Below are 23,334 nucleotides of genomic sequence, written 5' to 3'. Positions count from 1 at the left end.
AGTCAGAAATAGAGGCCTAGCCAGCGTACAGTGCAATGCCACTGTCTAGCCGGTGCACCCGCTCACCACTTGGTGTATGAGAAAATGTTTTCAGAATCACAAGTCAGTGACTCCTCAGCACCTTATTTTTACACTGACCTGGGACTCTACAGTTTGTTTACTCACGTAAACGTATTAACTCTGTGCATTTCCACTGTATATACATTTCTAATGCAAAAAGCTGACTTAAAGTTTAAAATCTATTTGGAAAAGTTTTGACAATACTCGGTGACAATATGGGTGTTGAGAAATAGGCACGCACATACACCATTGGTAGGAGTGTAAAGTGGTGCAACATTTTGGAAGCCAATTAAAAATACCTATTTAAAAATATATATATGAGCAACATAAATGTCCATTGCTAAGGCTCTGATTAAAGCATAGTAATATAAATATTGGAATATGAAACTATTTTTTAAATGTAACAAATCAATTTATTGTACTGGTGTGTAAAAATATCCAACACTTAATTGTTAAAAAAAAGTTGCAGAATAGAATGCTTATTATGCTATTTATGATTTTATTAATACATTATACATTATAACATGTATTTATTTGTATATAAGTCTTCATATTTGTTGAAGCGTGTGTGTGTGTGTGCTTTTATAAGCATGGAAAATTTCCAGAAGGATATATAAAGAACTATTAGTGGTGATTAGGGACTGGGACCAGGAAATCACCTTATACTATTCTTTACTATTGAATTTCCTTACATGAGCACTAAGTTTATCATTTAAAATACTGAGGAATTAAAAAAAATTTTAGTGCATTTAAGAGGCTACCTTAGGCACCAGTCAGGAAACATAACTGGCCTTCCTAATATTAAAAATCAAGAATCTCAATGAGGAGGTTATAGCTCAAGTGGCAGAGTGCATGCTTAGAATGCATGAAGTCCTGGGTTCAATCCCCAGTATCTCCTCTAAAAATAAATCAATAAACCTAATCCCCACCCCCACAGAAAAAAAATCAAAAGTCTCGGAGTGGGCTCTGAATAATAAAATTCTGCCTTTAATGGCAGCTTTTCAGTCCCCTTTAGTCATTCAAGCTACTGAGCAACCCAACAAGAAACATTAGTGAATTAAGCCCTTCTTCTAGCTTCTGTATTTGGGTAAATTGGTGTCATCCCATGCTTAGAAATAAGAATGTGTCCTTGGTGCTGTCACAAATCACCATAATCACATCCTAATACACACACACTCTTTAAATGTTTAGCTGTTTTCAAGGCTCTTTCCATGGGGTAACCAACTGAGAAGATCCTTCTGGATTTCTGTTCCTTAAAGGAAGGAAGGCAGTTAGGTCCCAAGGTGACAGTAGCACCTTCTAATTACTCTGTCTGCCTTCCAGCTAGCCACTGAGAGACTGACAGAATCAAAGGGGGACTACTGAGGAAGTTTTTCCATTTTGTTAAGCCCTTGTAACGGTATCTCCTCATTTCTAAGGCATTAATTTCTTCTATCCCAACATGATGTATTTTATCATTGGTTACTTATGTAATGCTAAAAATCATGTGCATTATTTAAGTGTGCTCACTGGTTCCTGGGAACTCTGTTGATTTAAGTGCCACCATCAGGTGAAGAAGTTTATATTCTGGCCTCCTGCTGCCAGTGAACACAAGCTCAGACCCAGAGGCTACTGGGCTTGTGTCTGTAGAGAATGGTGACTGGCAGCCCAGAGCTCGGGAGCCACACACTCACAGCTCACAGCCAGGCAGCGGTGATCAGGGAGGAAAGTTCTCAGCACAGGCAGCGAGCTTTTGCCCTGCCTCGGATCCTGGAGACTGGTGGGCAAAGTTCCATTATAGGATGTGACAAAATCACACACCAATTCCTGGAGCCCACTATGCCATCGTGACGAGCCAAGGCCGTTTGCTCCAGGCTCAAAGAAGGCACTGGGCCACTGTCCACCAATCAGCCCAGCTTTTTCAAATCTATATTTGAGGACAGCAGAGAATCCAAGCCTGGATCTTGTTGAACTGAGTTGTTAATTCAGGTAACAGGAAAAGCAGCTGAGACCCTTATCTAGAGGTCTTACATTGCTGCCTTTATTATTTAAGTCAGGATATCCTGTTCTTCTAAGGATACATCAGGGGCTTGGCCTTATATACAAACTGAAGGGTCAGAGGGAGGAAGTTTCTAAAGTTCCCTAAATGGTTTCTCTCTCAAACTCTTGACTAACTGTAGACACTCTTATCTCCCAAAACTGTTAGATTTTTGGATTAGGGAGTTTAGAATCTAGAACCTCTTTTTCCTTTCCCAAAGATCAACTTTCTCACCACTCTCAGTTTATAAATAGCATTCCGAAAAATAAAGGTAACAACAGACAAACAAAAAAAGAATCAGACAGTTCAGGAAACCAGTGAGTCTGAAAAAAATTTTTTCCCCTCTAAAGAGTGTGTGTGTGTGTGTGTGTGTGTGTGTGTGTATCCTATTTCTTAAATCATCAATAGGGTTGTACATTCTGCCTCGCAACTTTTTTTCCCTCTCTTGTCTCTGATTTAAAAAATGGTTCTTATTTGCCTACCTCCACCCATTTCTTTTCTTCCATCCTCATTCTTCTGTGAAAGAACAAATATGCCTCTATGTCCAGAGGGGCAGCCTAAAAAACATCACATACGATGAGAAAAAATATTGTTTCGTTAAGAGTATGGATTCTGGAGCCAGACTGCTTGGGGTTGATTCCTGGCTTTATTCTCTACCTGCAAAATGGGGATGCAGATAATCCTAGCACCTATTTCTTAGGGACACAGCCTACATTAAATGAGATCATAATTAAAGTAGTTAGAGCAATGCCTGGCATACAGTAAGTACTCAATACATTTCAGTTCTTCTTATTGACTAAGAGCTTCTCTTTCAGTGCCTGTGTGTTTTAAAATTTAGCAGTTCTCTTTCTCTTTCTGACTATTCCTTTTGCTACCATAACGTCTTCTACTCTTTCTCCCCTTCCTCCTCTTGTAGTCTTCTTCTTCCCCTTTTCCTTCTTCTTTCTGTTGCCATAAATTCTCATACTCCTCTTCCCTCTCGTATGTGCCTATTTATTTCCCATTTCCTGTAGCCACCACTGTAGACACAACAATACATAGAGTCTCACCCCCACCCAAAGCCATTGCCACACCTTGGGCCCGTCACCATTTCAACTAGCCCAGTTCAGGCTCTCAATCAAATTGCTTCCTTGGCTGGAGACACACCATCATTGGTAGCACAATGCCTCAGGAGCCCCAGAAATGACTCACCCAAGTGTGGGAGAGACTCACTCCTGAGCTACTGAATAATTGTGAGTTTGAGGACACTGTAGAGAATAGAGCATTATTATACCTTTGTAACATTTTCTCTCTCTCTCTCTCTTTTTTAATTGAAGTATACTTGATTTATAATGTGTTAGTTTCTGGTATACAGCAAAGTGATTCAGTTATATGTATATACCATCATCATCATTCTTCTTTGTCTTTATTACAATTAATATTTTTTGTCTTGTCCATATTTCTAATGGTATTTATATGCCAATGATTCTTATATTTCCAGACTCTAGAGACTATGTATCCTAGAGAGTCTTTTAAATTCAGATCTTTCTACTTCCTTCTAGTTCAAAATGCTGTCACCTCCCCAGACAAAGTGGGAGCCTGTGATGCTTGTAAATAGATCATCCTAGCAGAAATGTTTCCTCCTTTATCTCGGGGGAGAGCTTAGGCTTTGAAATTATTATTTCTTCAAATGCCTTTTTTTTTCAATTGAAGTATAGTTGATTTACAATGTTGTAACAGTTTCAGCTGTATCTCTGAAGGCCTTTTAAATCAGAGGATATTCTTAAGCAGAAAGACTGAACTAGAAATCATAAGTGAAAACCATAAAGTAGCAGGGCAAGGAAAGGATTCACTAATTGACCTCCCAAGTTTCCCACTGTTAGGCTGCACCCTGAAGACCTACAAGCCCTTTACTTGCCCAGCTTCAACACCAAAGGGGGATCGTATGTCTGACGCTTTAAGACTTCATTTGCATATTAATAAGTATTCTGATTATAAAAGATGGTTTGCCGTGAGAAAAAACACATTTTTGTCTATGTTTTTAAAATTATAACATATTCACATTGCATTTTACAATTTACAAAGAGTTGCTAACTACTCTTTCTTATCTGATATTCACAAGTGTAGGGTGGGATAAACAACACCAAGCTAACTATTCCCATTTTATACATGAGGAAACAGGCTTAGAGAGATTAATTGATTGTGCAGGTTTTAAGTAGCAGAATGAGGACTTGAACCCAAGGCTAGAGATCCACATAGACAAATTGGAAATAATGATAAATATGCAAGTAAGAATTTTCTTTATAAGAGGTTAGCTATTTTGTTAATCTGGAGGCATTTCTATCTTTGTATTGAGTATACTGTGAATTTAATTTACTTTTGTATGGGGGGGCCGCCAGTGGAAAGGTAGACAGATACTGTTCTGATGAGCTGCTTATTACTAGGCCTTCATTCTCTTACAGCCTCTTCGTTCTTAAGGAGAGACTGAGAAAGACTCTCCAGAACCAAACTTTAGTCAAGCTCCTCTGAATTCTCTTCTCAACTAGGCTTTGACCTTTGGACTTCCATGTCTGTCTTTGCATCATCCAGTTTTAGCAAGAATCCTATTAAGTCAGTTTAGCCAGGTCCCTCCTTACCCTTGATGTTTCCCTTTAGTAACTTAACCACCCACTGACTCTCATCCTCTTCACTGGCTATAAATCTTCACTTGATCACACTGTACTTGCAACTGAGCCCAGTTCTATATTGAAGTCTCTTTTCCCCTATCACAACAGTCTTTAAATAAAATTTATTTATAATGATTGAACCACTGTCTGTCTCTGGTTTCCTTTAACAAGGTATCTGTAAGTGAGAGTGGTTTCGGGTTTCCCTTTTATCATAATGGTGGACTCAATGACTAACTAATGCAGAAAAGCTCAGCTGTTACTTTCCTATGATAAGCTGAAAAGGAGAAGTTGGCCCAAAGAAGCTTACAAGGAATTTACTGAATTTGGCTTTAGATTTCCAAAGAAAAGTTGGAAGTGGAAGGAGAAAACGGGCACAGGGTTGCCAACTTTTTACTTTGACACATAAGAGCTCTTAAAAAACCCAACATATCACTTATTATATCACCAAAGTTTCATAAAAGAAGAGACACAGTAAAACTGAAAAAAAAAAAAAGTAGGTTGGATATTAATCTCAGAAGAGATTTCCCCTCAAAAATGACAGTCGTCATTTCCCAGACATTCTCACTAGAGACCAGAGAAAACTTTGGTACGGACAGGCGCAGGTGAAAATCCAGACATCAGAGGCCCTCTTATATCCCTCTCACAAGGTTCAGAAAACATTACCCCAAAATATGGTTCTCTGCATATTTTGAAAATATAGAATAGTTTTAAGAAGGATTTTTAGAAATTGCAAGTACAGGAAGGACTGCCTGATCTCCCCTCTTCCCCGTGAAGCAGGTCATATGACCCTCATGTGAGACATGCCCTCCCTATACTCAGAGGAAAGAAGCATCCTTATCTCTGAAGATGGACACCAATCATGGTCCTATCATGGTTCTATGATGGTTTTGTCCTATCACAGTCCTATTTTTGTCCCATCATGGTTTTCCATGACTTTTCACACTTCGTCAAGCCTAGTATAAAAACTCTCAAGCTTAACTGCTTCTTCAGGTCTTTCCTTATGAAGGCTCCCATGTCATGTAAAACTTTCATTAAATATATTTGTATGCTTTTCTCCTGTTAACCTGTCTTTGTCAGTTTAATATTCAGGCCCAGCCAGGGACCCTAAGAGGGTCATGAAAAAGTCTTTCTTCCTCTACACTTCCTATTTCTTTATCATTAAGAGTCTAATGTATCCTGGTTAAATCTTTGATAATAATTCCATATCTTTGTATGGTGACACATGGTTACTAGATTTTGTCAGAGAAGAAAATACTTTTCTCTATCCTTCTAGGTTCTTCTGGCTGGTCAAAGAACTAAATTGACTTGAGACAGATTAGCAGGAGAAAAATCAAACAAAAGTTTAGTAACATGTAAACATGGGGGAGACCTAGGATTGCTGAGTAACTCACCAAAATTGCTGAAGCTCTCACCTTAAATACCATCTTCAGCCAAAGACAAAAGGGGATGTTGGGGGTAGTGGTTTAGGACCTCAAAGGGGAGGAAGGCAACTGACATGGAGATGGAAAAAGAAGTGTTTGGTAAACAAATGTTTGTTGGGCTATGCTGACACAAAGGGACTCAGAGAGGAGTTTTACCAGATTTTGCTAGGTTTCTCCCTGGCTACACACCTAGTTCATACTATAGTTGTCTTTGGTAATAGCTCCCTTCCTTCAGCAGGTCCTCCTTCTATCTACGTTCTTTCAGGAAGTTAGAGGGAAGGTCAAAGGTTCTTCCTGAGACTTTTGGGCCTTAAAAATAATCAGCCTAAATGAACCCTCCAAAGAAACACAATTTGGGGTGGCAAATTTTGCTACCCTACAAGTTTTTTTGGAGATCATTTTGTAATGTATATAATGTCAAACCACTATGTTGTACACGTAAATCTAATACCGTATGTCAACTATCCTTCAATAAAAAGTAAAAAAAAAATAATAATTCCATGAGTTTATAATTAACGAATAGTGACGTTTTCTTTCTGCAAAGCATTTCACCAAAATTTTAGTGTTGAAGAGAGGTCAGCTTCAGAATTAGAATTAGTGTTAGGAAGATCCTCAGGGAAGTTTGTGGTTTGTGTTTCCCATAACCTCTACTATTCTCTGTAGTTCAAATGCCACCTGGAGTTCAGAAGGGTCTAGGCGTGTGTCTTTGTGTGTATCTATGTGTGTAGTCTAGCCTGGAATAAAGTTTCTGTCAGGTGAAAAAGCCACTCATTGCATTATATTCTGCTTCTTCTCTCAGGAAGCTTTAAATACCTAAGATAGCTTCTAAAATATAGATCAGAATCTGCTTAGAAGCAAGATTTCCTTGTGAGTCAGAGGCAAAAGATTTAGAAAATGATTTGAATGTCATTCTCTTCATGAAGATGGTTAACACTTACTCTTCTTTAACTTAATTTTTTTTTGCATCTAAACTATGTGTTTATTATAGGAAATTTAGAAAAGTATAAAATAAAGTAAAAATAACTCAGAATCCCAACACATAGAGAAAACAACTGTGAGTATATATTCTTTCATCCTTTTTCTACAAATATATATATATTATTCAAAATTGGGATCACTTTATCTACTTGTTTTTGGTGCTGTTTTCACTTGTATCGTTTTGTGAGCAAAACATGATTTCTGATGGTCATTTAGTATTATTGCATCCTATGAACTAACTATTACATACTTAATCATTCTCCTGATTTTGGTTGTTGCAATTTTTCACTACTGCATAAAAAGCTGTTTTGAACGTTCCTGTTTATCTTTATTCATGCCCCTATTTTTTCTCCTTAAAATAAATGACAGTGGAAGAATGATTGAATCAAAGGGTATATATATAATTGTAAGGCTTTTGATACAAATTGCTCATCAAAGAGGGCATTCCCACAAAAAATGCTCAAAAGTTCCCATTTCATTACATTTACCCAGTGCTGAGTCTGTTCATCATTCTAAATCGCAAGCAATTTGGTGGTGGAACAATAACATCTCATTGTTTTTATTTGAATTTCCTTCATTACTAATGGATTTAAAAAGTGGATTTAAAAAAATGGAAAATTTTTTTCACATTTGTAGGTCATTTTGATTTTTAATTTTGTTATTCTTTAATATTTTATGTTTTCTACCCAGAAGTTTTATATTTTAATGTAGTCAAAGCTATTATTTTCACTCATTTGTCATTATTGTTCTCTGTTGGGGTTTTTGGTTGGTTGGTTTGTTTTACTTAAGGAAAATTCCAACCTGGCATCTGATTCATATTCATCTATAATTTCTTCTAAATATAGGTATGATTTCTGTTTCTGAACCATGTCTAGAGTTTCCATGACAAGGTAAAATAAAGTGGGAAACCTGCTTTATCCCAACTTCAATCAGTGTTTCACAGATTACTACGATGTTTTTGTTACTGCTCTGAAATTTCTTGACTCCTAAATTATTACTTATCTTTATCTTATCATGTCTTCATAGTTTCTCTCTATAAATACTGAGATCAATCTGTTACATTCCTGTATTCTAGACCCAGACCTTAACCCAAAGTGCAGATCATCAAGTACTCAAATAAACATTAAAAATATATCTTGAATATACAATTTTGATTTAATATGTTATTTTAATAGCCCCCATAAAATGTAAGATATATATATAGTTTATTGTTTGGTTCTTTCCCCTTATTCATGTATTACTATTATTATTACTACAATTGAATATTCTTAGTATATTTACACCATTTTTGACATTTCACCAATTAGTTCACTTCTATTTCATTTTCTCTGGGTTAAATATTATGTTCACATTTTAAAAGAGTCTAAACATACTATTAGAATGTGTAATATTTCTAATTATCATTGCTGGGTTCTTAAATATGGCAAATTTCTGACAGCACAGAAAGTAAAAGGAGATGAAAGAAGCCAGAGAAACTCTATCAAATATGTAGTTTTAGCAGTAACTATTTTAGTAATGATCATTTTCACAGAGCAATTGATTTTCAGCTAGAGGGAATTCCTTCACTGTTCCAGACAACAAATATTTATTAACTAGGATCTCAAGTTCAATTCTCAGAAAGGTTTTGCTTAGCAATCTCCCAAGCTACATTAATTGAGGGTGAATGTGAAAAACAGCAGTCTCCCAGATTACTTCTGATATTTCTTTCCTAACTTCACTCAGCTTTCTATTTCTACCTTTATATCATTTCTTCAACTCTTGTCTTTTAAGCTTTTCTTTTTGACAATTTCCCCCCACTTCTCTTCTTTATAAGTGCCTCCAGAGTTGGTAAAATCACAAAGATTTCCGGTTCAAAGATTATTGTAAAACCAGTGCTATGTAGCCAATGGTTGCAAGCAAAATAATTTTGAGTACCAAGGTCACAGACAAGAGCACTACTCAAAACTAAGGAGAAAACAGAGTGTGCTTTGCACAAACTGTAACTGGACCCTGGTCTTTGCTTCAGGCAAAATGCCTTTACTTGCTTTAATCTTATATCTCATTCTTGCTCTGGACCATGGTCAGTGAAAATCTACTGCTAATTTGATATAAATTATATGATTTTGATATAAGTTATATGATTAAGGTGATTCCTAGGCTTCTTTCTCTCATATTAATATTTCAAAATAGTAGTGGAGTAAAGAACTGGGTTCTTCCACTTTCAACCAGCAAAATGCATCACAATGAGTTCCCATAGAAAGGATTGCTATGTAGCCACCTAATCCTATATCTCAGTGCTAAACAAATATAAACAGACTAGAGAATACAAGAGTACTTACTGTATCACTTTTCTTAGGTTGCTGCCCCTGTTCTACTGTTTCTCAAGTTTAGGGTACTGAAAAGTCATGTGAGGTGCTTATTAAACTACAGATTCCTGGACATTATCATTAGAGATAATATTTGGTAGGTCTCAAATGAGATCCAGGAATCTCTGAATTTACTACATATCTTAACTGATTCTGATGCAGGTGATCAGAAACACTACTTTGGGATTTTTACTATTGACCTAAAAGCTAATGATCCTTATTGTTTCTACTACTGGCCAACTATTTTCAAATTGTTTTGGTTTCTCCATTTCAAAACTGAGAAGATAAATCTGACCACTCTGATTCCTTGGGGTTAGATAAAGTTGAACACGGTTATGCTGGCATTTATTCTAGAAGACAGACACCAATATGCTAAACAAAAAGAACTGCCTGCTTTAAATGAATAATTAAAATAACAACTACATACAAATAATAAATTAAAACCAAAATAATCAGGAACAGAGAAAGGACTGGGAGGAGGGAGGGCAACCCTTTTTTAGGTAAACCAGAATCATCTCTCTCTATAATAAAGTTTCTCAGTCATAACCCATAATATCCTCATACTGCAGGGAGCTGTCACAGAATGTACCTCCTTATGAGGCAGTTTTCTTTGGTCCGTGGGTCTGCCCTGCCTACTGGGGTGTGTCAAGCCTGATAATTTCTTTTCTTTTCTTTTTTTTTTTAACTTTTTTTTTATTGAGTTATAGTCATTTTACAATGTTGTGTCAAATTCCAGGGTAGAACACAATTTTTCAGTTATACATGAACATACATGTATTCATTGTCACATTTTTTTTCACTGACAGCCACCAAGCCTGATAATTTCTGAAGGAGAAATGTAAGCCAATGCTTTCCACCAACATCAGAAACTAGCCCTGATAAACATGTAACCCCATTCACATTAATTATTAAATTCTCTTAGAAAGAATCTATCCTAAGGAAAAAATCTAAAATACAAAAAAAAAGTATATCAAAAAAACTTTTAGGCTAGTGATTATTTCTGCAGGGGAGAAAGAGAACAGGATGTGACCAGAGAAGCACACAGGTGGGCTTCTAAGTTACGGGCAATGTTTTATTTCTAAAATTGGAAGTGGAAACTTTGCTGTTCATTTTATTATTAACCTTTAAGTTGTTTATGTATGCTTTATATAAATTTTATATTTGATATAAAACATCATAAATTTTAAAAATTATACGAAAAAAGCTGTATTTCTAAATATAGCCATTTTAGTGTTACTTACAATAACAACAGCATAAAATGGAAGCAGCCTATTTGTTGGAATGGGCAAAGTGAACACTGGTTCAACCATATGCTGAATGAAATACTATTCAGTTATCTTAAATATGGTTATATAGTCTATGGGAAAAAAAGCTTATGATAAGTTACCAAAAATTCATGCGACAAAATCTTCTAATTGTATTATTATAACCATGTAAAATAGTTCAAATAATAAGAATGCATGCTACTATGATATTGTGATTATTTTTATCAAAAGGGATTTGAGTGTTTTCCCCCTTGCTTTTTCTAATTATCCTTAGTATAGTTATGTTGTTTTTAATATTTAAACTTTCTATTACAAAAGAAAAAAAAAGATTTCCCCAGGAAGCATATTTTGGTTCCACTATAAATTAACATGACCAGAATTATACTGGCTTCTAAGGTTTTATACAGGGAAAAGTTTTCATGAAAAACAATAAAAAGTCAGAAAGCAACATCTTTCCCTCAGGTGTTTCTTAGTAGCCTCTCAGCTTCTGCACCTCGGAAATCACATGCCTTGTGCTAAGATTCCGACTGTTTGCCAAAAGTTGAGTTTCCTCTCTTTTTGGTTCCTATTTTTGGCCAGCCTGCCTTTCCATCACCAACGACCTCTGGTATCTTGGTCACATACACCTCATAGCAAGAAGCTGACTAATCCTAAAGCTGGGGCGGCTTATTAAGCAATCTTTCACATGGTGCCCATTGCTACTCATTGCACAATATATTTGACTAGGGATGATAAATGCCATGGTTTACATTTGACTCCAGTCACCTTGTCAGTGCCAGCCACTGAAGTGTGTAAATATCACCCACTGCCGTTAGAAAGACACTGACATTATGTTCCAGGCTTCCTAATGTTGTGTAACATGAGAGAGGGAACCCGGGGAGAACATATGAGGGAGAATCAGAAGCAGATGAGGATATTAATCACTTTCTGCTTTATTTCTGAAAGAAAAAAAAGCTGGACGCTTGTAAGTCGTAGCTACAAATACACTTATTTCTAAGATGTAGAATTTAAGAACTAGAACAAGTAAACAAATCAACATTCTTAATATGTTTCTATTAACCCATTAACAAGAAGAATAAGTAAGTCTGTTTGAGGAAGGAATATTTTTTCAGTCACTAAAATAGGTCAAATGGGGAAAAGCAATTGTCCTACTATTAAAAATTTTGTCGTAATTTTATCAATGTTACAATACAGAATGCATCTGAAGAAATCACTATGAAAAGAAGGTTCTGTGTTTTGTTTCTTGAGACTACAAGTTGCCTCTTAAAAAAACCCTGCAGCCATTCTCAGGTTGGAGGGGAAAAATGTAAATGAGAGGAGAATAAGAGTTTCAGGTGTGATTTGTCCTCAGAATAAATATTATCTTACCCAGATCATTAAGTCTGTGGGAATATGCAGCACATATAGTTTGGTACATTTACTGAAGCTAGATTAGTTATTCTTAGAGTCTTCTATCTCCCTGATGTACACAGTGTAACAGTAAAGCTAATATAAAAGCCACATGCAAATTTTGTTTGCTAATAAGATTCCAGACTACTAATGAAAGGCCATGGGGTTCTTTAGCTAAAGAAAACAAGAATATCTACCTATAGGTTCTTTTGAGTATGAAAGAAGAGCAAATCTACTTCTTTATTTGGTTACAAACATTGTGTTTTTAAATAGTGTAAGAGAGTAAGGCAAAGGCTAGCTTTCCTCTGATAAGGTAGGATCATATGGAAAGTTATGCAATGGTTAGCAAGATTACACTTCAGTCAGTCTAGCCACAATCCTCAAGATTGAGATGGAGTAAGTCCCTTAGAATAAGTACCTTGGCATAATAGGTGTGAATCATATCAGGACACACTAACCAAATCTCCTACTTTGACCTATTCATTAATATTCATAAATTACCATGGTCAGAACCTCATCAACCAACAAAATCTGAGTGTAGAAGGTGTTTCCAGCTCAGATTTGTTTCCAACAGAAGCCAAAGGCCAAAACTCACCTACTACTTGATGACTCACCAGTAACTACCTTATTCTAGGTATAATTGGTATCACTGCTAAAATTCAATCCTTAAATTAAATGTCTATGACAAAGAATTTCACCTTTGACCCCTGGGTATACAGGAATTATTTCCAACCTCATTTTACCACAGTTATTATTGTTTTTTTGGTGAGGCCAAAGAAAATGGCCAAAATAGATTTTACGGGTCATACCCTAAATGATGGTGATTCTGGCTCCACCTCATTCAAAATCACTTACAAGGTGAATATGATTATTTTCTTCCCTAAAACCAAAACAAAACAAAAAACTGATAGGAAGAGTAGATCTCACACCTAGGATAACAGGAGGCTAAGACAACATATTAAATCTACTCTAAAGACCCAGATATTCCTATTTTTCTCCCAAACACATTTCAAATAGCTGATTGACTAAAGTATTCCTGATCTTTACACTGGACTATGACTGGATTTTTTTAAATGAATTTAGCTGAAGAACAGGTATTTACAATATTGTTGGGAGTCTTCATAAGATCATTATTTTATTTGTATTTTCTTCATAGAAATATACCTATGAAGTAATTTGCAAGTTGAAGGATTTTTTTTACAAACCATATTGCAAACAGCAATAGATCATCTGAAGTAGTTTTCATAATTTATTTATTCTCAGTCATTTTCTCTCTCTTATTGGAATACTAGCCTATAATATTATAAAGGTTTTGACTTTCTTTCTGCACATTAGCTGCTTAGACTAGAATTACAAGAGAATGTCTCTTCTCTGTGGTAGGACCTATACTTGGGAGAGTGGCACATTTAAAATCAGCAGTAAAGTACTGCCAAATGCTATTCTCTTCATTTCTGAATTAAGGAAATTGAAGCCCAGGTAGTGACTAAATGTTTTAATCTGGATTACAAAATTATTCAATGGGTAGCAAGCCATTAATAGATGCTAAGACTTTTGATTCAAAACTCAGTCTTTCCATTAAACCATATTATTTTAGATAAACACAGTATTAAAAACTATTAAAAAGGGAAAATATCTGAGGGAAATAGAAGCTATAAACTGAACACTTTGAAAAATTTTAATAATAGCTTAAAATGAGCCAATATATGATGTACACAGCAATGATAAAGGTAAATACATAGGTAAATGTAAAAGACAGTATAAATGTTATTTTTGTTTGTAACTCTTTTATTCTCATATCTGATTTTAGAGACAACTGCATAGAGCAAGGATTATAAAACTGAGTTAATGGGTTACAATGTATAAAGATGTAACGGGTATGTCAATAATAGCACAAAGGAGAAGAGAGGAAGCAGAGCTATATGGAATAAAAATTTTGTATACTATTGAAATTCAGTTGGTATTTATCCAAAGTTGATTGTTTTTAAGATGTTAACTATAATCCCTAGCACAAACAGTAAGAAAAGGACTCAAAAACATACAATAAAAGAAACAACAAAGGAATCAAAATGGCATACCAGAAAATACCTATTTAACACAAAAGTAGTAATGGAGAAATGGAGGAAGAAAGTTGACACAAAACAAAAAACAAAATGGCAAATGTAAAAACATCATAATTATATTAATTGTAAATGGATCAAACACTCCAATGAAAAGGCATAAATTTGCAGAATGGGTAAGAAAATGATTCAACTATATGCTGTCTCTAAAAGGCAAATTGGATTCAAAGACACAAATAACTTGAAAGTAAAATAATGGAAAAATATATACAATACAAAAACAGTACCCAAAAGAGAGCTGGAGTGGCTATTCCAATTTCAGACAAAATAGATTTTAAGACAGCAATTGTTAATAGAGGCAACAAAAGATATATTATAAAGATAAAAGGGTCAATCTGTTAGGAAGATGTAACAACTATAAATGTATCTGCACCTAACGAAAGAGCCCTAGAATACATGAAGTAAAAACTAACTAAATAACTAAATAAATAAATAAATGAATAAATCTTTAATAAAACTAAAAGGAGAAATTGACAATTCAACAATAATGGTTGGAGACTTCACTATTCCACTTTCAATGATGGCTAGAATAATCAAACAGATGATCAATGAGGAAAAAGAAGACTTGAACAATACTATAAACCAACTAGACCTAAGAGGCAATCACCTGACAAAAGCAGAATGCACAATCTTCTCAAGTATACATGGAAACATCTCCATGACTTAACAAAATAAGCACAAAACTTGTACACTGGAAACTATAAAATATCATTGAAAGATTAAAGAAGAATTAAATAAATGAAAAGATACCTCATGTTTATAAATCAGAAAACAGTATTAAAATGGCAATACTCTCCAAGGATAGAAATTCAGATCAATGAAACATAATTGAGGATGTGGATATATCTTCATATTTATGGTCAGTTGATTTTCAACAAGGGTGCCAAGGTAAGTTATGGAGAAAGAACAGTCTTTCCAACAAACAGTGCTGAGACAACCGGATATTATATGCAAAGAAGAATGAATTTGGCCTTCTACATCACAATGTATATGAAAATAAATTCAAAATGGATCATAAACTTAAAGAGCTCAAAAAATTCTTAGAAGGAAAATCATTTTAAAAAAAGGGGAAAAAAGAAAAAAATTTAAAAAGAAATAATAAAACTCTTAGAAGAAAACATAAACATAAATCTCTACCATCTTAGATCAGGCAATGATTTCTTAGATTCTGAAAGCACCTGTGACAAAAGAAAAAACAGATAAATTGGACTTTATAAAAATTTAAAACATAATATTTCTGTGCTTCAAAAAACACCAGCAAGAAATTGAAAAGGCAACCCACATGATGAGAGAAAATATTTGCAAATTATATCTCTGACAAGGGACTTATATCCAGAATATGTAAAGAACTCTTACAACTCAACAATGAAGAGAGAAATAACCTAGTTTTAAAATATGCAAAGGATTTGAATAGACATTTCTTTAAAGAAGGCATATGAATAGCCAATAAGCACATAGAAGACACTCAACATCATTAGTTATTAGGGAAATGCAAATCAAAATCACATGATACTACTTCACACTTACTAGGATGGCTATAACAAAAAAGACACTTTTGGCTGGAACTGCCATCTTCCAGTAATTCGCCAAAATGACCAACAAAAAGGGGAAAGAGGAGAAGCATCTGTTATATGTTCTTTAGGCCTTTAAGAAAACATGTTTCTCCTTTCATGTACATGCAAATCTGTACGGAAGGTAATATTGGAGACCTGACAGGAATGGGCACTCTTCAAAACAGAATGCCTCACAAACATTACCATAGCAAAATTTTAAAAGTCTACAATATTACTCAGCAATGTTGGAATTGTAAACAAATGAGTTATGGGCAAGATTCTTGCTAAGAGAACTAATGTTTTTGCTAAGAGAACATATTGAGTGTATCAAACACCCTAAGAGCCAACACAGCTTCCTGAAACATGTGCAGGAAAATGATCAGTAAAAGAAGGAACCCAAAGAGAAAGGTACTTGGGTTTAACTAACATGCCAGCTTGTTCTGCCCAGAGAAGCACACTTTGTAAAAGCCAATGGAAAGAAGCCTGAGCTGCTGGAACCCATTCTCTATGAATTTATGGTATGATAGGTACAAAGAAAAAAGGCTTCTGGACTGTTTAAAATATAAAGACAGATAACAAATGTAGAACCCTCATATAATGTTGGTGGGGATGTAAAATGGTACTGCTGCTTTGGAAAACATTTGGAAGTGCCTCCAAAAGCTAAAGTATATGGCTCAACAGTTCCACTCCTAGGTATATATCCCAGAGAACAGAAAACATGTATGTCTACCAAAAATTCTGTACATGAAGGAGCATTATTTGTAATAGCCAAAACCTAGACACCCAAATGTCCATGAGCTGATGAATAAAGAAAATACTGTATATTCATACAATGGAATATTATACAACCATAAAAGGGATGAAGTTCTGATATATGCTGCAATATGGATGAACCTTGAGCACATAATGCTGAATGAAAGAAGCCAGATATAAAAGGCCACATGTTGTATGATATCATTTATACAAAATATCCAGAGTAGGCAAATTCATAGAGAAAGAAAATAGATTAGGTTTCTAGGGACTGAGAGCTGGAGAGGACATGGAGCGACTTCTAATGGGTACAGGATTTCTTTTTTAGGGTGATAAAATATATTGGAATTTGATAGTGGTAACTGCTGCACAACTTTGTGAATATACTAAAAATGATTGAACTGTACTCTTTTAAAGGATGAATTTTATATGAAGTATATTTCAATAAATTTATTATTAAAAGTATATATACACATAAATAATGTATACATGTATGTATATGTAAACTCTATACACAAAAAGGTATACACATATGTATGTATGTATGATATATATGATGCACACACATCAGAAAATTGAATATAAACCCAAAGAAACGGAATAATAAAAAATCTTAAAATCATACAATCATGATGATTTTCAAAGAAAAACTAGTATAGATAACATTTCCTTGAAAGATTAGTGGTTCATTTCCTTGGTCATGAAGCTCCCTGCCTTAATCTCTAGAATATCTCAGCATACCCACATTCCCATATTAATAATACATATATACAGTCTGCAGGTATTATCAAGTAATTGGCACTTAGCTAGTAAATCTAACAACCTGGGCTCCAAATTCATATTAAATTCTGATATACCCTCCTAGGTGTTATAAACAAGGATTCAGATAATCTATGGCAAATGACCTCCAGAGAAGTAAAAGATAATTTCGGTTTTGAATGACCTAGATGGATTTTTCTGCTAAGCAGCTTTACTTCAATAACTGCTCACCTCTTCCACTGTGCTATGGCAGACACACTGATCTCTGAGAGTAGAAGTTTAATCTTCAAGGCTGAAGGAAAGCAGCTAGTTTTCCTGGCTCAGCTAATCAAAGCCTGGCCCTCAGTCTTCTTTAGTTAGCTGATGAAAGGGATAAAAAATCTCCTTAAATAACACATGAGTTGGGATGGTGATGGGCAGATGAATTTTGGACTGTGGTGATGTAAGAAGGTCAAGAAAATAGCTTAAGAATTGTTTAAGGTCATATTAACTTCATATTATTTAATATGATTACAATCTCTAATGTGTATGACTTTTATATGCTTATATTTATGTTTAGAAAAAGGCCATACAAATGTTATTACAATGTTAATAATAATAATAGCCTCAAGGTAATGGGTGATTATTACTGTTTTTTCTTTCTATTCTTTTGGACTTTAAAATTTTTCTGCTGTACATTAAAAACATTTTTTTACTTGCAAAAGTGATTGTAAGAGAAAATCAAACACTGAAAAGAAGTATAAAACAAAAAATTGAAGTGCTCTCCCTATTCCCTTTATTCTAATCCACTTTTCAGGGGAAGCTAACAGTTTGATGTATATTCTTTTATTTATTTATTTATCTATCTATCTATCTATTTATTTATTTATTTAACATTTTTTATTGAGTTATAGTCAGTTTACAATGTTGTTGATGTATATTCTTTTAAACTTCTCCTTTTATTCATACTATATACAGAGTTTTAAAATGGGATCTTAATGTGTTTATGATTCTGCAACTTTCTATTCTGGTTTAAAATATCTGTCATTTCTCTAAGTCAGTCTTCCTTTAAACATCTGCACAGATTAAATTAATCTATGCAGATTTGTTCACTTTGCTATTGATGGGGCATGTGGGCTGTTTCCAAAATTTAATAAGTATAAAAATGTTGCAATAAACATCCTGCTGTATTTATTTTTCTGCACTCACACTACCATTTCTATGGACTTGATTCCTCAAGGTGTATTTCTCTTTATCATGGTGTGTGGAGGAGAGAGTGGGGGATCATTTAACCCAAAGAGATAGAGCTTCTGCAGCCAGGCTTTCTGGATTCAGAACCTTTGTTGTTTACCAGCTGTATGACTTTATACAGATTACTTAACCTTTATAGGCCTTGACTTCCCCATGTATAAAACGGAGGCAATAACATTATCTCTCTTGTGGGGTTGTTAAGAGGATTAAGTGAGTTAGTAACTATAAAGCACTTAAGGGAGGCAGGGTATATATAGTTCAGTAATAGAATGCTTGCTTGGTGTGCCTAGTGTCCTCAGTTGAATCACCAGTACCTCCATTAAAAATAAATAAACCTAATTACCTCCCCCGTAAAAATAAAAAAAATTAAAAAAATTTTAAAAAGCACTTAAAGGGTGCCTGCACATAGTAAGCTCTTAAACACATAAGTAAATATACAAGTTAACTTGTGTTTTTAAATTAATTTTTAAAATACCTGTTCCTTTTTACTATCCCCTAGAATGTTACCTCTTTAATTTATTATATAACAAAACATAAAAGAACTTACTTAAACTATTTTAAGTTTTAAAAAATTTAAGTAAATAACTACAGTAAATCTCTCCATAGACATTAGGTTAAATGATGCCACAATTTAAAATTAAGAAACATTTCCATAAGATTGTCTCAAAATACTGTATGTCAGTATTGCTTTATTTATCTCCCTAGACCTCCCATATATTAAAAAAAATCATTTCTATTATGAGATTTTCAAATACAAAAGCACAGATAGTAGCATAATGAACCTCCATGTACTTATTACCCAAACTCAGTAGTTATCCTCAATACATGGCCAATTGTGGTTCATCTTTACTCTACCCACTATCCTCTCAAATTATTTTGCAGTAAATCCTAGTTACCATATTATTTCATCTGTAAATATTTTAGTATGCTTCTCTAAGCGATAAGGACTCTTTATTGTTTTTTAGGAAATATAACCATTATGCCTTTATCAAAGATCAATAAAATTAACAATAATTCCTTAATAGTAAATATCCAGAAGGAGAAATTTCTAATATATATTTCTATATAATTACTGTTTTCCTCTAATACACATTTTAAAATATGTGATAAGAAAATAGAATTCTTTACAGAACTTAGGTTCTTGAAATTCAGTGAATTTTTGTGAATCAGATCCTGCTTTTCCTTTCACTAAGTTATAAAGTACTTATTATGTACCTGAGTATGCTAACAAAGAGTAACAACATTTTTTTTTTTTTGCCTTGGAGCAAGAACAACTAACTAGGAACATAAAGCACACAAGTTTTACAACTATTACTTGTTTTTTGTCTTCAATACCAAGGGATATATTGTGGATACAGTGAATGTTGTAAAAAATTGTCAAAATTCTAGAATTTATTTTTAAATATATCATTTTTGAAATCTCTAGAAAAGAATGATTCCAAGAAGATGGTATTACTAAGAATTAGTCATCTCAAGCTAAACTTACTATCTTGTTTTTTAGCTTTCAATTTTGAAATAAGTTTACTCACAAAAAGAAACTGCAAAAAAAATAAAAAGAATTCTTATTTATGTCCTTTACCCAACATCCCCAAATGCTATTATTGGGATGCCACAGCTGAAGTAAGTGGATTTCAAGAAGGCATTTGACAGTATTTCCTTTAAAATCTTGGATACAAATATGTCCATTCTTTACTATAAGACTTAACTTTGGTTTTAATTTTCTTAGTGTTGTCACTTTTTAAAATAAAAATATGTTAAAATTCTTGTTGCCAAGAAGGAGATAAGTGGGTCAGGTGATCAATACTGTTAAGTAAAGTCACAGTTACCTAAACAACTACACCAAGAGAATGTTAGTTAGTGGATAAATAACTGCTTGGTGAAAGGTTTGTGATGTGCCAGAGCCTTTGTTTTGGCCATGTTCTGTCCAATATCTTTATCTAATTGACCACCAACAAAGAATTTGGAGGGATGGTTGATACATTTCACTACTCAATCAGGATTCAAAGAGATTGCCACAGGATGCAGCACTGAGACAGAACCAACAAGATGAAATTTAATAAGTCTAAACATTAAGGACAAAAATACCAACTGCTAAATTAAAAGACTGAAGGAAAGCTGGCTTGGCAGTTTAGGAAGAAAGAAGTGAGGGCTTTTGTTTACTGCAAACTCTGTGTGAGCCAAAAGAGTGATGTGACTACCGCCCTCCCAAACTAATGCAACAGAAGACTGCACTCCTCTGTCCTGGTCTGACCAATCTGAAGCACTGTTTTAGGCTTAGGAATCAGTTAATGAATGTCAGGAGAAACTGGAACATGCTCAAGGAGGGTAAAGCTATTGAAGGAACGAGATTTATTTTGCCTGGAGAAGAGGGGACATGGGAACATGACTGTTGTCTTCAATTGTTTGGTGACCTATCCTATGGAAGAAGGAGCAGACCTAGCACCCTAGAGAGCAGAACTAACAATGCAATAACATTAACAGCTGGCACTTTTGAGTGTTTAATACGTGGTAGGCATTTACATGCATTATCTTGTTTAATATAATTATTCTAGGGGTTAGTTTCTATTAATACCTTAGTCTTACAGATTAGAAAAACAAAATCCAGAGAGGCCAAGGCCATACAGACAGTAAGTCAAAGTAGCCAATATCCATAATGAATTAATACTTATAATACATTTAGAAGATGTTAGGACATGATAAATGCCTAATAAAATTTAGCTGCAATAATAATAAGTATTATTATAATTATATTTAAATATTATTACTGTTGTATTGATGTAAGCCAGTGGTTCTCAGCCTTGACACATTAGAGTCACTTGGAGCACTTTGAAAAGTCCTGATGCCTGGATCCTACCTTCAGAGATTCTCACTGGAGTGGTCTGAGGTATGGCCTGAGCATCTGACATTTTAAAAGTTCCCTACGTAGAGAAAATACTTGCAAAAGACATCTGATAAACACTATTATCAAAATCTACAAAGAATTCTTAAATTCAACAAGGAGAAAATGAACAATCTGCTTAAAAAATGGGCAACAGATCTGAATAAGCACCTCATCAAAGAAGACATACAGATAGCAAATAATCATATGAAAAGATGCTCCACATCACATGTCATTAGGGAACTGCAAATTAAAACAATATGATACACCTTTTAGAATAGGCAAAATCCAAAACCAAATGCTGACAAGAAATGTTGAGCAACAGAAACTCTCATTCACTGCTTCTGGAAATGCAGAAATGATACAGCTACTTTGTAAGATAGTTTGGCAGTTTCTTGCAAAACTGACAGCTAAGGTTGAGAACTACTGGCCTAGGTTCTTTGCATACATAATCTCCTTCAACTCTTCTAACACTCATCTGATTATGTAGCTGTTGTTATCCTATATTACACAGGAGGAAACTGGGGTTTGGAGGGACCAAATAATTAAACCAAGTTGACCCAGCTAGTAAAATGGGAACAGGATCTCACACATTGGTCTGCCAGCTCTCATGTGTCTAGTCTTTTTTTTACCATACCACTTAATAACTGGAGCTGGTAGATCAAAGTAAAATGCATTTCCTCATGAATTATTCCCCAATACTGGAAGTAACATAGAAGAGGTTGGATAACAAGTCAGGGATGGCACAGAGATTACTACATTGTTTTTTTCATCATGAGGGAAGATAGAGTCAGTTATCTTTAACATTTCTTCAGACTCTAAGAGCCAAAGAGTTGAAGGCCTGGGTTTTGAGAACCAGACCTGTCCCTTAGAATCTGTGAGACCCTGAGCAAGTCACGTAACTTCCCTGAGCTTTCCTTTTATGTAATGATACCTATGCTGTTAGATCATTTTTATACATAATATTATGTGAGGATTAAATAATAATATATGTTAAAGTCTTTTGCAAACTGTAAAGCTTTATAGAAATCCATTTTAAGTTTAAGATGGCTAATCATCCTAAAACCTGCATCACATCACAGCACTTCTTTGTTTATAACAACCAAAGGCTCTTCATCGCCCAGAGAGTAGCATTGTTCACCCAAAGTTTGGACTCCTTAGCATGGTGTACAAGACCCTTAGCTAACTGCTTCCAATTAATCTCAGTGCTCTCTTCCAGCCACTATGTCCACCCTAGGTTCCAGCCAAATTTAATTTCTTACTCTTCCAAAATGACAGGCCACATTCTTTCATACTCAGAGCCTCACAGAAATTCAGGGAACCCAGAGGCACTTCCATTTCCAATTAAAAGTTGAAGAAATGCCCAGGTAGACATCTTTTTTTGTAGAGTGTTTGAAATGTTGACAGCTAACAATGCTTCTGATACATTAAAAAAAAAGTAATGCCATATAACTGTGTTATTCATAAGATAACAATATTTGTTTCAAAAATAATTCATTGCCATGCCAACTAGTGGGATAAGAGTTTAAATCTGAATGATGAATATTTCCCTTTTTGATCCTGTGAATGGATCCCAGTGACTGTGTATATATTGAAGATTCTTCATCAAAGTGGGGCCTACACTAAAAGGCAATCTGTTCCCTCTGCTCCCCCCAGAGGAGCCCTCTCCACACCGCTGTGCCTTTCCATGAGGTCTACCTGATATCTTATCAGCTCCAATTCAACGTCTGAGATCAAGTTCACACACTATTTTTGAAGCCTTCCAAGATGTCATCCCCTTCATGATGTTCCCAGTGTACTTGACAAAATTATGAGATAAGTACAATCAGAGAGGCAGAAACGGTAGAGGTAGTCACATCTACTTTCCCCTAGACTTATAGTTTAGTTTATTGAAGATGAGGTCTGTGGTGACTTATTCATTGTACCT

At 34.6% G+C, this 23,334-nt stretch overlaps 1 long non-coding RNA gene and 1 pseudogene across 7 annotated transcripts in view; one reads left to right on the top strand and one right to left on the bottom strand.

Moving 5' to 3' along the window:
* Nucleotides 1–23,334, bottom strand: part of LOC107033841 (uncharacterized) — a 73,664-nt gene that overhangs the window by 48,334 nt on the left and 1,996 nt on the right. The window contains exon 2 of one of the 7 annotated variants that reach the window (XR_012073499.1): nt 17,531–17,659. The exons of the other annotated variants lie outside the window; for them this stretch is intronic. This is a non-coding gene — a long non-coding RNA (uncharacterized lncRNA). The remainder of the gene's footprint in view (nt 1–17,530; nt 17,660–23,334) is intronic. 7 annotated transcript variants of the gene reach the window in all.
* Nucleotides 15,820–16,314, top strand: LOC102544513 (large ribosomal subunit protein eL21-like; annotated as a pseudogene).

The sequence above is a fragment of the Vicugna pacos genome, chromosome 6 (genome assembly GCF_048564905.1).
Source record: "Vicugna pacos chromosome 6, VicPac4, whole genome shotgun sequence".
Classification (NCBI taxonomy): Eukaryota; Metazoa; Chordata; class Mammalia; order Artiodactyla; family Camelidae; genus Vicugna; species Vicugna pacos.
The sequence above is the reverse complement of the archived record's forward strand: the minus strand, read 5'-3'. Positions and strand labels throughout refer to the sequence as shown.